Raw genomic sequence first — 10,441 nt, forward strand, 5'->3', positions numbered from 1 at the left:
TGAAAAATCAGTGTGAGAAACTACTCTGGCAAGGATACCAGAGATCTGCATGCCAAGGAGGAAAATAAACAAGGAGCACCTTTCCGCCTTTTAACGTGCAAACTAAGATTACACTCAGAAGATAAGGTTAATCCTTATTTGCAGAGCAAAGCTGCCCAAAAGTGTGAGAGGACGCAGTGCATTATCTGTGACTGTAAAAACTAGTAAAGATGTTTGCTTCACCAGGGAGTCGTTTTCAGGCATTCTCAACCGAATGTTTTATGACAATGGAAGAGAAGTCAGAGCCTTGTTGCTTCTGGATAATTCCCAGGCTTACCTTTCAGCTCAGTCACTAACCAGTGAGGATGGTCAGATAAAGGCATTTTCTTTTTCCTCTTTTTTAAATAGTGAGATTTTTTAAACCATGTGAAATTTAATATCAATCTGCTAAAAGTTATTCCTTATAATTGTCTTCAATAGAAATTAGATTATACAGTTAGCCATTTAAAATGAATATGGAAATAAGTACGATGATCTCTCCAGTTTTCCTTATAACCTACTATGGCTTATATGCTTATATGCTTCAAAGAAAAGAAAAAAAAGTTAAATGACTATAGACTCCAGGAAGACAGGTTGTAATTCACTTAAATTTCCTTACATATTATTAATATGATTAGTGGTTTAAGCATTCATTGACACGTTTTCCGTTATAAAACTCTGCATAAAGGTTTATAACTTACTTATAATTTAAATCCATAACACCCAGATCCCTTCCATAGTTATGTTTTGGCTAATATGTTTGAAACACTAAGTAAAAAGAAACTGTGTAAAATCTGTGTAAAAAGGATTTCCTTTCCTCTAAACACTTCAACTTTGAGTCACCCAAGGAATCTAAGATGCGATACTGAGCAACAAACAACTTTATAGGTGGAAGCAAGAATACTGGAGTGGGTTACCACGTCCTCTTCCAGGGAATCTTCTTGACCCAGGGATGGAACCCGTGTCTCTTACATCTTCTGCATTGGCAGATGGGTTCTTTACCACTGGTGAAAGCTTACCAGAAGGGGGGCTGATCTGGGGACTAGGTGAAGACCCCTGTTGGAATGCCGTTTTAGTGCCTAAGAGCAATTATACGGGCCTCCTCTTTGCTCGGGCTTCAAGGGAAACATTCCAAGTAGGAGCAACATCAGCTTGGTGACATGGTAAGATCTGTGCACTTCCTGTCCCACCTTTATAAACGGGGGTATTTGACTTTCTCTACATTTTAATAGATCATTCCAGTTTCTTATCCTCAGTGAGATGAGGGATAACTGCTCTGTCCCTTCTTCTTCTTATGAAGACTGATTCCTTCGCTTCATGGAACATCTATGTTCTCTTTTCCATCATATTAATACTGGAAAGGAAACTGAGACACCCAGATCAGCAAAGAATTAGAGGAAAAAGTAACCTTATTCCTTTCAGCAAGTTTCCCCCACTAAGCTATCAGATGGCATCAACACTGCTTCTTTGGTACCTCCTGGGAACACTTACAAAAGTCACTGCCCCTTTCTACCTATGTATGAAAATTTCTGCTCACTTTACTAGAAAAAACTGACAGCTGGCTTTGTTTACAAGATATCCAAAGGGGCACACTGTAAAACAAAAAAAAGGGGGGGGGGAACAGCGACGATTAAGGCGCTTCGGAAACAAGAAAGGTCCTAGAAAAGGTAACCCTTGTCTTGACTTTACATTTTCTCACGGTCACAGACATTTTTAAGCAAGGCTGAGGATGGCCTTGAGAGTTTGATTTTCTCAGAGGTGACCCAAGAGAAACAACAACAAAGCTCTTTCAAGGAAGCCACAGGTATTCAAAGAAATGGTTGGTTCCTGCTGCCTATCTAGGCTCGAGAGGTACAGGGACACTTCCTGCATTTCTCTGTCAGCAGACACTAATGTCTTGGAGGCTGAAATGATCTCTTCCTCGGAGCTTCCCTGATAGCTCAGTTAGTAAAGAATCCACCTGCAATGCGGGAGACCCCAGTTCGATTCCTAAGCCGGGGAAGATCTGCTGGAAAAGGGATAGGCTACCCACTCCTATATTCTTGGACTTCCCTTGTGGCTCAGGTGGTAAAAAAATCCGCCCACAATGTGGGAGACCTAGGTCCGACCCCTGGGTTGGGAAGACGCTACCCACTCCAGTACTCTGGCCTGGAGAATTCCACGGACTGTATTCATAAAGAGTTGGGACACAACTGAGCGACTTTCAAATTCACCAGTAATATGCTCATAAGCCAGCAGAAACGGGCAAGTTTCGCTGGGTGCACTGGTAGGCTTTACTGCCCTATGCCCCACCTACACCTTCTGCGTCGAAAGTACCAAAAGCTCTCAACACACCAGCAGCCTCCGAGTCTACTTCAGCAGCAACCCTGGGTGTTATTTCCACACAGTGTACAAAAGTTTGCTTCCGGACGTTAGACGTGACTGCCTGAGTACCGGCCTCCTCGAGAACAGGTACCGCGGGTTCTCAGAGCCACCCGCCTCCCGGCAAAGACGCCACAGCGAAAACGGAAAGGCTGCGCCCCGGCTAACTTCCGCCCTTCCCCCACCCCCGCTCACCGCAACGCAGCTGGCTCGCGAGGTATCTCTAAGGGTATCGGGGGTTATTTCTCGGGGGTCTCCTGACCAAACCCGGAAGGAAAACCAGCTTCTCGATTACCTCCACCCAGCTCTGGCTTCCGTGGACGCCACTTCCCTCTCTCTGGGCTCGGCTATGGAGTCACCACACCTCACGCCGTCGCGGGGAGGAAGGCAGGTCCGGGTTCCCGCGCCCCCGGGGGCTGTGCCGGGAAGGCGCGAGGCCCCGGGAGCGCACGGACCTTGGAAGTTCAGTCCCCGGCGCGACCCCTCTAGCGCTTCGAGACCGTACCCCGCCACGCCATTTTGGGGTCTCGTGCTGCGGGCCGGGCGCCGACCGGAAGAGAGAGAGTGGCTTCCGGTGGCTGCGTGATAGCCACGCCCATAACCGCCCTCCCGCCACCTGCAGAGTCGCGCGCGCGCGCGCGAGTCCGGAAGTGTCCCGCACGTCTGGAGTCGCCGCGCGGCGCCGCGGCGAGTCCGGAAGTGTCCCGCACGTCCGCCCCATCCTGGGTTCAGCCCCGGATGCAGAAAAAAAAGGACAGTTCAGGTCACCGAGTCTCGGGCTCACGGGAGTCCTAGCGGCGCCGCGAAGGAGGCTGTCTCCTGCGAGCCGTCCGCGATCTCGGCACCCCCGACTTGCTGCGTGTCTTGCGTCCAGATTACTACTGAATCGCATTCCAACAGCCGGTGGCCTTTTCTAACCGGGAAGTTCGCCTGGTTAGGACCCCGATCTCCGAAAGTCATGACTAGGATTGTCCCGGGACTCGAGTTAAGAGGCTTTTGGTCCTCCTGGCCAGACCCCTCGCTGGCATCAGAAGCAGCAGCCCCTGATATTTTAAAAATCCTTTTCTGGTTTGCAGGCACGTGCTTCCCAACTATTATTGTTTGTTCTTGTTAGGTAGGTTTTAACCTCATGGTGTCCCTTACATTTATATTTCTCTTTGACATATAAAGAAATTCAGATACAGGACGCGGCGTCCACAGAGTCATGTGGATTACAGGTGGCAGATTTTAGACCAAGTTAGGTCTCCTGTTATACCCCATGCTTTTGCTACTATATTATGCTTCCCTGAAGGACAGGAATCTTGTTTGATCTTACACGTCCTGTAGTGCTTAGCATAGTTCTTTGGAGAAGGCATCCTTCTAAGAACCCGGATATCTCAGGTTGTCAGTGTCTCCAAATTTTCATTTTTTACCTAGTATTGAGCCATTTGGACAAAAGTTATCTATAAGAATCAAAGAGGGAGAAACTATGTGCAGCTCAGTTGTACAGTGGAGATGAAACTGACATCAGTGTGAAAAATCAGTGTGAGAAACTACTCTGGCAAGGATACCAGAGATCTGCATGCCAAGGAGGAAAATAAACAAGGAGCACCTTTTCCGCCTTTTAACGTGCAAACTAAGATTACACTCAGAAGATAAGGTTAATCCTTATTTGCAGAGCAAAGCTGCCCAAAAGTGTGAGAGGACGCAGTGCATTATCTGTGACTGTAAAACTAGTAAAGATGTTTGCTTCACCAGGGAGTCGTTTTCAGGCATTCTCAACCGAATGTTTTATGACAATGGAAGAGAAGTCAGAGCCTTGTTGCTTCTGGATAATTCCCAGGCTTACCTTTCAGCTCAGTCACTAACCAGTGAGGATGGTCAGATAAAGGCATTTTCTTTTTCCTCTTTTTTAAATAGTGAGATTTTTTAAACCATGTGAAATTTAATATCAATCTGCTAAAAGTTATTCCTTATAATTGTCTTCAATAGAAATTAGATTATACAGTTAGCCATTTAAAATGAATATGGAAATAAGTACGATGATCTCTCCAGTTTTCCTTATAACCTACTATGGCTTATATGCTTATATGCTTCAAAGAAAAGAAAAAAAAGTTAAATGACTATAGACTCCAGGAAGACAGGTTGTAATTCACTTAAATTTCCTTACATATTATTAATATGATTAGTGGTTTAAGCATTCATTGACACGTTTTCCGTTATAAAACTCTGCATAAAGGTTTATAACTTACTTATAATTTAAATCCATAACACCCAGATCCCTTCCATAGTTATGTTTTGGCTAATATGTTTGAAACACTAAGTAAAAAGAAACTGTGTAAAATCTGTGTAAAAAGGATTTCCTTTCCTCTAAACACTTCAACTTTGAGTCACCCAAGGAATCAAGATGCGATACTGAGCAACAAACAACTTTATAGGTGGAAGCAAGAATACTGGAGTGGGTTACCACGTCCTCTTCCAGGGAATCTTCTTGACCCAGGGATGGAACCCGTGTCTCTTACATCTTCTGCATTGGCAGATGGGTTCTTTACCACTGGTGAAAGCTTACCAGAAGGGGGGCTGATCTGGGGACTAGGTGAAGACCCCTGTTGGAATGCCGTTTTAGTGCCTAAGAGCAATTATACGGGCCTCCTCTTTGCTCGGGCTTCAAGGGAAACATTCCAAGTAGGAGCAACATCAGCTTGGTGACATGGTAAGATCTGTGCACTTCCTGTCCCACCTTTATAAACGGGGGTATTTGACTTTCTCTACATTTTAATAGATCATTCCAGTTTCTTATCCTCAGTGAGATGAGGGATAACTGCTCTGTCCCTTCATCTTCTTATGAAGACTGATTCCTTCGCTTCATGGAACATCTATGTTCTCTTTTCCATCATATTAATACTGGAAAGGAAACTGAGACACCCAGATCAGCAAAGAATTAGAGGAAAAAGTAACCTTATTCCTTTCAGCAAGTTTCCCCCACTAAGCTATCAGATGGCATCAACACTGCTTCTTTGGTACCTCCTGGGAACACTTACAAAAGTCACTGCCCCTTTCTACCTATGTATGAAATTTCTGCTCACTTTACTAGAAAAACTGACAGCTGGCTTTGTTTACAAGATATCCAAAGGGGCACACTGTTAAAACAAAAAAAAGGGGGGGGGGAACAGCGACGATTAAGGCGCTTCGGAAACGAGAAAGGTCCTAGAAAAGGTAACCCTTGTCTTGACTTTACATTTTCTCACGGTCACAGACATTTTTAAGCAAGGCTGAGGATGGCCTTGAGAGTTTGATTTTCTCAGAGGTGACCCAAGAGAAACAACAACAAAGCTCTTTCAAGGAAGCCACAGGTATTCAAAGAAATGGTTGGTTCCTGCTGCCTATCTAGGCTCGAGAGGTACAGGGACACTTCCTGCATTTCTCTGTCAGCAGACACTAATGTCTTGGAGGCTGAAATGATCTCTTCCTCGGAGCTTCCCTGATAGCTCAGTTAGTAAAGAATCCACCTGCAATGCGGGAGACCCCAGTTCGATTCCTAAGCCGGGGAAGATCTGCTGGAAAAAGGGATAGGCTACCCACTCCTATATTCTTGGACTTCCCTTGTGGCTCAGGTGGTAAAAAAATCCGCCCACAATGTGGGAGACCTAGGTCCGACCCCTGGGTTGGGAAGACGCTACCCACTCCAGTACTCTGGCCTGGAGAATTCCACGGACTGTATTCATAAAGAGTTGGGACACAACTGAGCGACTTTCAAATTCACCAGTAATATGCTCATAAGCCAGCAGAAACGGGCAAGTTTCGCTGGGTGCACTGGTAGGCTTTACTGCCCTATGCCCCACCTACACCTTCTGCGTCGAAAGTACCAAAAGCTCTCAACACACCAGCAGCCTCCGAGTCTACTTCAGCAGCAACCCTGGGTGTTATTTCCACACAGTGTACAAAAGTTTGCTTCCGGACGTTTAGACGTGACTGCCTGAGTACCGGCCTCCTCGAGAACAGGTACCGCGGGTTCTCAGAGCCACCCGCCTCCCGGCAAAGACGCCACAGCGAAAACGGAAAGGCTGCGCCCCGGCTAACTTCCGCCCTTCCCCCACCCCCGCTCACCGCAACGCAGCTGGCTCGCGAGGTATCTCTAAGGGTATCGGGGGTTATTTCTCGGGGGTCTCCTGACCAAACCCGGAAGGAAAACCAGCTTCTCGATTACCTCCACCCAGCTCTGGCTTCCGTGGACGCCACTTCCCTCTCTCTGGGCTCGGCTATGGAGTCACCACACCTCACGCCGTCGCGGGGAGGAAGGCAGGTCCGGGTTCCCGCGCCCCCGGGGCTGTGCCGGGAAGGCGCGAGGCCCCGGGAGCGCACGGACCTTGGAAGTTCCAGTCCCCGGCGCGACCCCTCTAGCGCTTCGAGACCGTACCCCGCCACGCCATTTTGGGGTCTCGTGCTGCGGGCCGGGCGCCGACCGGAAGAGAGAGTGTGGCTTCCGGTGGCTGCGTGATAGCCACGCCCATAACCGCCCTCCCGCCACCTGCAGAGTCGCGCGCGCGCGCGCGAGTCCGGAAGTGTCCCGCACGTCTGGAGTCGCGCGCGCGCGCGCGCGCGAGTCCGGAAGTGTCCCGCACGTCCGCCCCATCCTGGGTTCAGCCCCGGATGCAGAAAAAAAAGGACAGTTCAGGTCACCGAGTCTCGGGCTCACGGGAGTCCTAGCGGCGCCGCGAAGGAGGCTGTCTCCTGCGAGCGTCCGCGATCTCGGCACCCCCGACTTGCTGCGTGTCTTGCGTCCAGATTACTACTGAATCGCATTCCAACAGCCGGTGGCCTTTTCTACCGGGAAGTTCGCCTGGTTAGGACCCCGATCTCCGAAAGTCATGACTAGGATTGTCCCGGGACTCGAGTTAAGAGGCTTTTGGTCCTCCTGGCCAGACCCCTCGCTGCATCAGAAGCAGCAGCCCCTGATATTTTAAAAATCCTTTTCTGGTTTGCAGGCACGTGCTTCCCAACTATTATTGTTTGTTCTTGTTAGGTAGGTTTTAACCTCATGGTGTCCCTTACATTTATATTTCTCTTTGACATATAAAGAAATTCAGATACAGGACGCGGCGTCCACAGAGTCATGTGGATTACAGGTGGCAGATTTTAGACCAAGTTAGGTCTCCTGTTATACCCCATGCTTTTGCTACTATATTATGCTTCCCTGAAGGACAGGAATCTTGTTTGATCTTACACGTCCTGTAGTGCTTAGCATAGTTCTTTGGAGAAGGCATCCTTCTAAGAACCCGGATATCTCAGGTTGTCAGTGTCTCCAAATTTTCATTTTTTACCTAGTATTGAGCCATTTGGACAAAAGTTATCTATAAGAATCAAAGAGGAGAAACTATGTGCAGCTCAGTTGTACAGTGGAGATGAAACTGACATCAGTGTGAAAAATCAGTGTGAGAAACTACTCTGGCAAGGATACCAGAGATCTGCATGCCAAGGAGGAAAATAAACAAGGAGCACCTTTCCGCCTTTTAACGTGCAAACTAAGATTACACTCAGAAGATAAGGTTAATCCTTATTTGCAGAGCAAAGCTGCCCAAAAGTGTGAGAGGACGCAGTGCATTATCTGTGACTGTAAAACTAGTAAAGATGTTTGCTTCACCAGGGAGTCGTTTTCAGGCATTCTCAACCGAATGTTTTATGACAATGGAAGAGAAGTCAGAGCCTTGTTGCTTCTGGATAATTCCCAGGCTTACCTTTCAGCTCAGTCACTAACCAGTGAGGATGGTCAGATAAAGGCATTTTCTTTTTCCTCTTTTTTAAATAGTGAGATTTTTTAAACCATGTGAAATTTAATATCAATCTGCTAAAAGTTATTCCTTATAATTGTCTTCAATAGAAATTAGATTATACAGTTAGCCATTTAAAATGAATATGGAAATAAGTACGATGATCTCTCCAGTTTTCCTTATAACCTACTATGGCTTATATGCTTATATGCTTCAAAGAAAAGAAAAAAAAGTTAAATGACTATAGACTCCAGGAAGACAGGTTGTAATTCACTTAAATTTCCTTACATATTATTAATATGATTAGTGGTTTAAGCATTCATTGACACGTTTTCCGTTATAAAACTCTGCATAAAGGTTTATAACTTACTTATAATTTAAATCCATAACACCCAGATCCCTTCCATAGTTATGTTTTGGCTAATATGTTTGAAACACTAAGTAAAAAGAAACTGTGTAAAATCTGTGTAAAAAGGATTTCCTTTCCTCTAAACACTTCAACTTTGAGTCACCCAAGGAATCAAGATGCGATACTGAGCAACAAACAACTTTATAGGTGGAAGCAAGAATACTGGAGTGGGTTACCACGTCCTCTTCCAGGGAATCTTCTTGACCCAGGGATGGAACCCGTGTCTCTTACATCTTCTGCATTGGCAGATGGGTTCTTTACCACTGGTGAAAGCTTACCAGAAGGGGGGCTGATCTGGGGACTAGGTGAAGACCCCTGTTGGAATGCCGTTTTAGTGCCTAAGAGCAATTATACGGGCCTCCTCTTTGCTCGGGCTTCAAGGGAAACATTCCAAGTAGGAGCAACATCAGCTTGGTGACATGGTAAGATCTGTGCACTTCCTGTCCCACTTTATAAACGGGGGTATTTGACTTTCTCTACATTTTAATAGATCATTCCAGTTTCTTATCCTCAGTGAGATGAGGGATAACTGCTCTGTCCCTTCATCTTCTTATGAAGACTGATTCCTTCGCTTCATGGAACATCTATGTTCTCTTTTCCATCATATTAATACTGGAAAGGAAACTGAGACACCCAGATCAGCAAAGAATTAGAGGAAAAAGTAACCTTATTCCTTTCAGCAAGTTTCCCCCACTAAGCTATCAGATGGCATCAACACTGCTTCTTTGGTACCTCCTGGGAACACTTACAAAAGTCACTGCCCCTTTCTACCTATGTATGAAAATTTCTGCTCACTTTACTAGAAAAACTGACAGCTGGCTTTGTTTACAAGATATCCAAAGGGGCACACTGTAAAACAAAAAAAAGGGGGGGGGGGAACAGCGACGATTAAGGCGCTTCGGAAACAAGAAAGGTCCTAGAAAAGGTAACCCTTGTCTTGACTTTACATTTTCTCACGGTCACAGACATTTTTAAGCAAGGCTGAGGATGGCCTTGAGAGTTTGATTTTCTCAGAGGTGACCCAAGAGAAACAACAACAAAGCTCTTTCAAGGAAGCCACAGGTATTCAAAGAAATGGTTGGTTCCTGCTGCCTATCTAGGCTCGAGAGGTACAGGGACACTTCCTGCATTTCTCTGTCAGCAGACACTAATGTCTTGGAGGCTGAAATGATCTCTTCCTCGGAGCTTCCCTGATAGCTCAGTTAGTAAAGAATCCACCTGCAATGCGGGAGACCCCAGTTCGATTCCTAAGCCGGGGAAGATCTGCTGGAAAAGGGATAGGCTACCCACTCCTATATTCTTGGACTTCCCTTGTGGCTCAGGTGGTAAAAAAATCCGCCCACAATGTGGGAGACCTAGGTCCGACCCTGGGTTGGGAAGACGCTACCCACTCCAGTACTCTGGCCTGGAGAATTCCACGGACTGTATTCATAAAGAGTTGGGACACAACTGAGCGACTTTCAAATTCACCAGTAATATGCTCATAAGCCAGCAGAAACGGGCAAGTTTCGCTGGGTGCACTGGTAGGCTTTACTGCCCTATGCCCCACCTACACCTTCTGCGTCGAAAGTACCAAAAGCTCTCAACACACCAGCAGCCTCCGAGTCTACTTCAGCAGCAACCCTGGGTGTTATTTCCACACAGTGTACAAAAGTTTGCTTCCGGACGTTAGACGTGACTGCCTGAGTACCGGCCTCCTCGAGAACAGGTACCGCGGGTTCTCAGAGCCACCCGCCTCCCGGCAAAGACGCCACAGCGAAAACGGAAAGGCTGCGCCCCGGCTAACTTCCGCCCTTCCCCCACCCCCGCTCACCGCAACGCAGCTGGCTCGCGAGGTATCTCTAAGGGTATCGGGGGTTATTTCTCGGGGGTCTCCTGACCAAACCCGGAAGGAAAACCAGCTTCT

This window comes from Capra hircus (assembly GCF_001704415.2).
Source record: "Capra hircus breed San Clemente chromosome X unlocalized genomic scaffold, ASM170441v1, whole genome shotgun sequence".
Lineage (NCBI taxonomy): Eukaryota > Metazoa > Chordata > Mammalia > Artiodactyla > Bovidae > Capra > Capra hircus.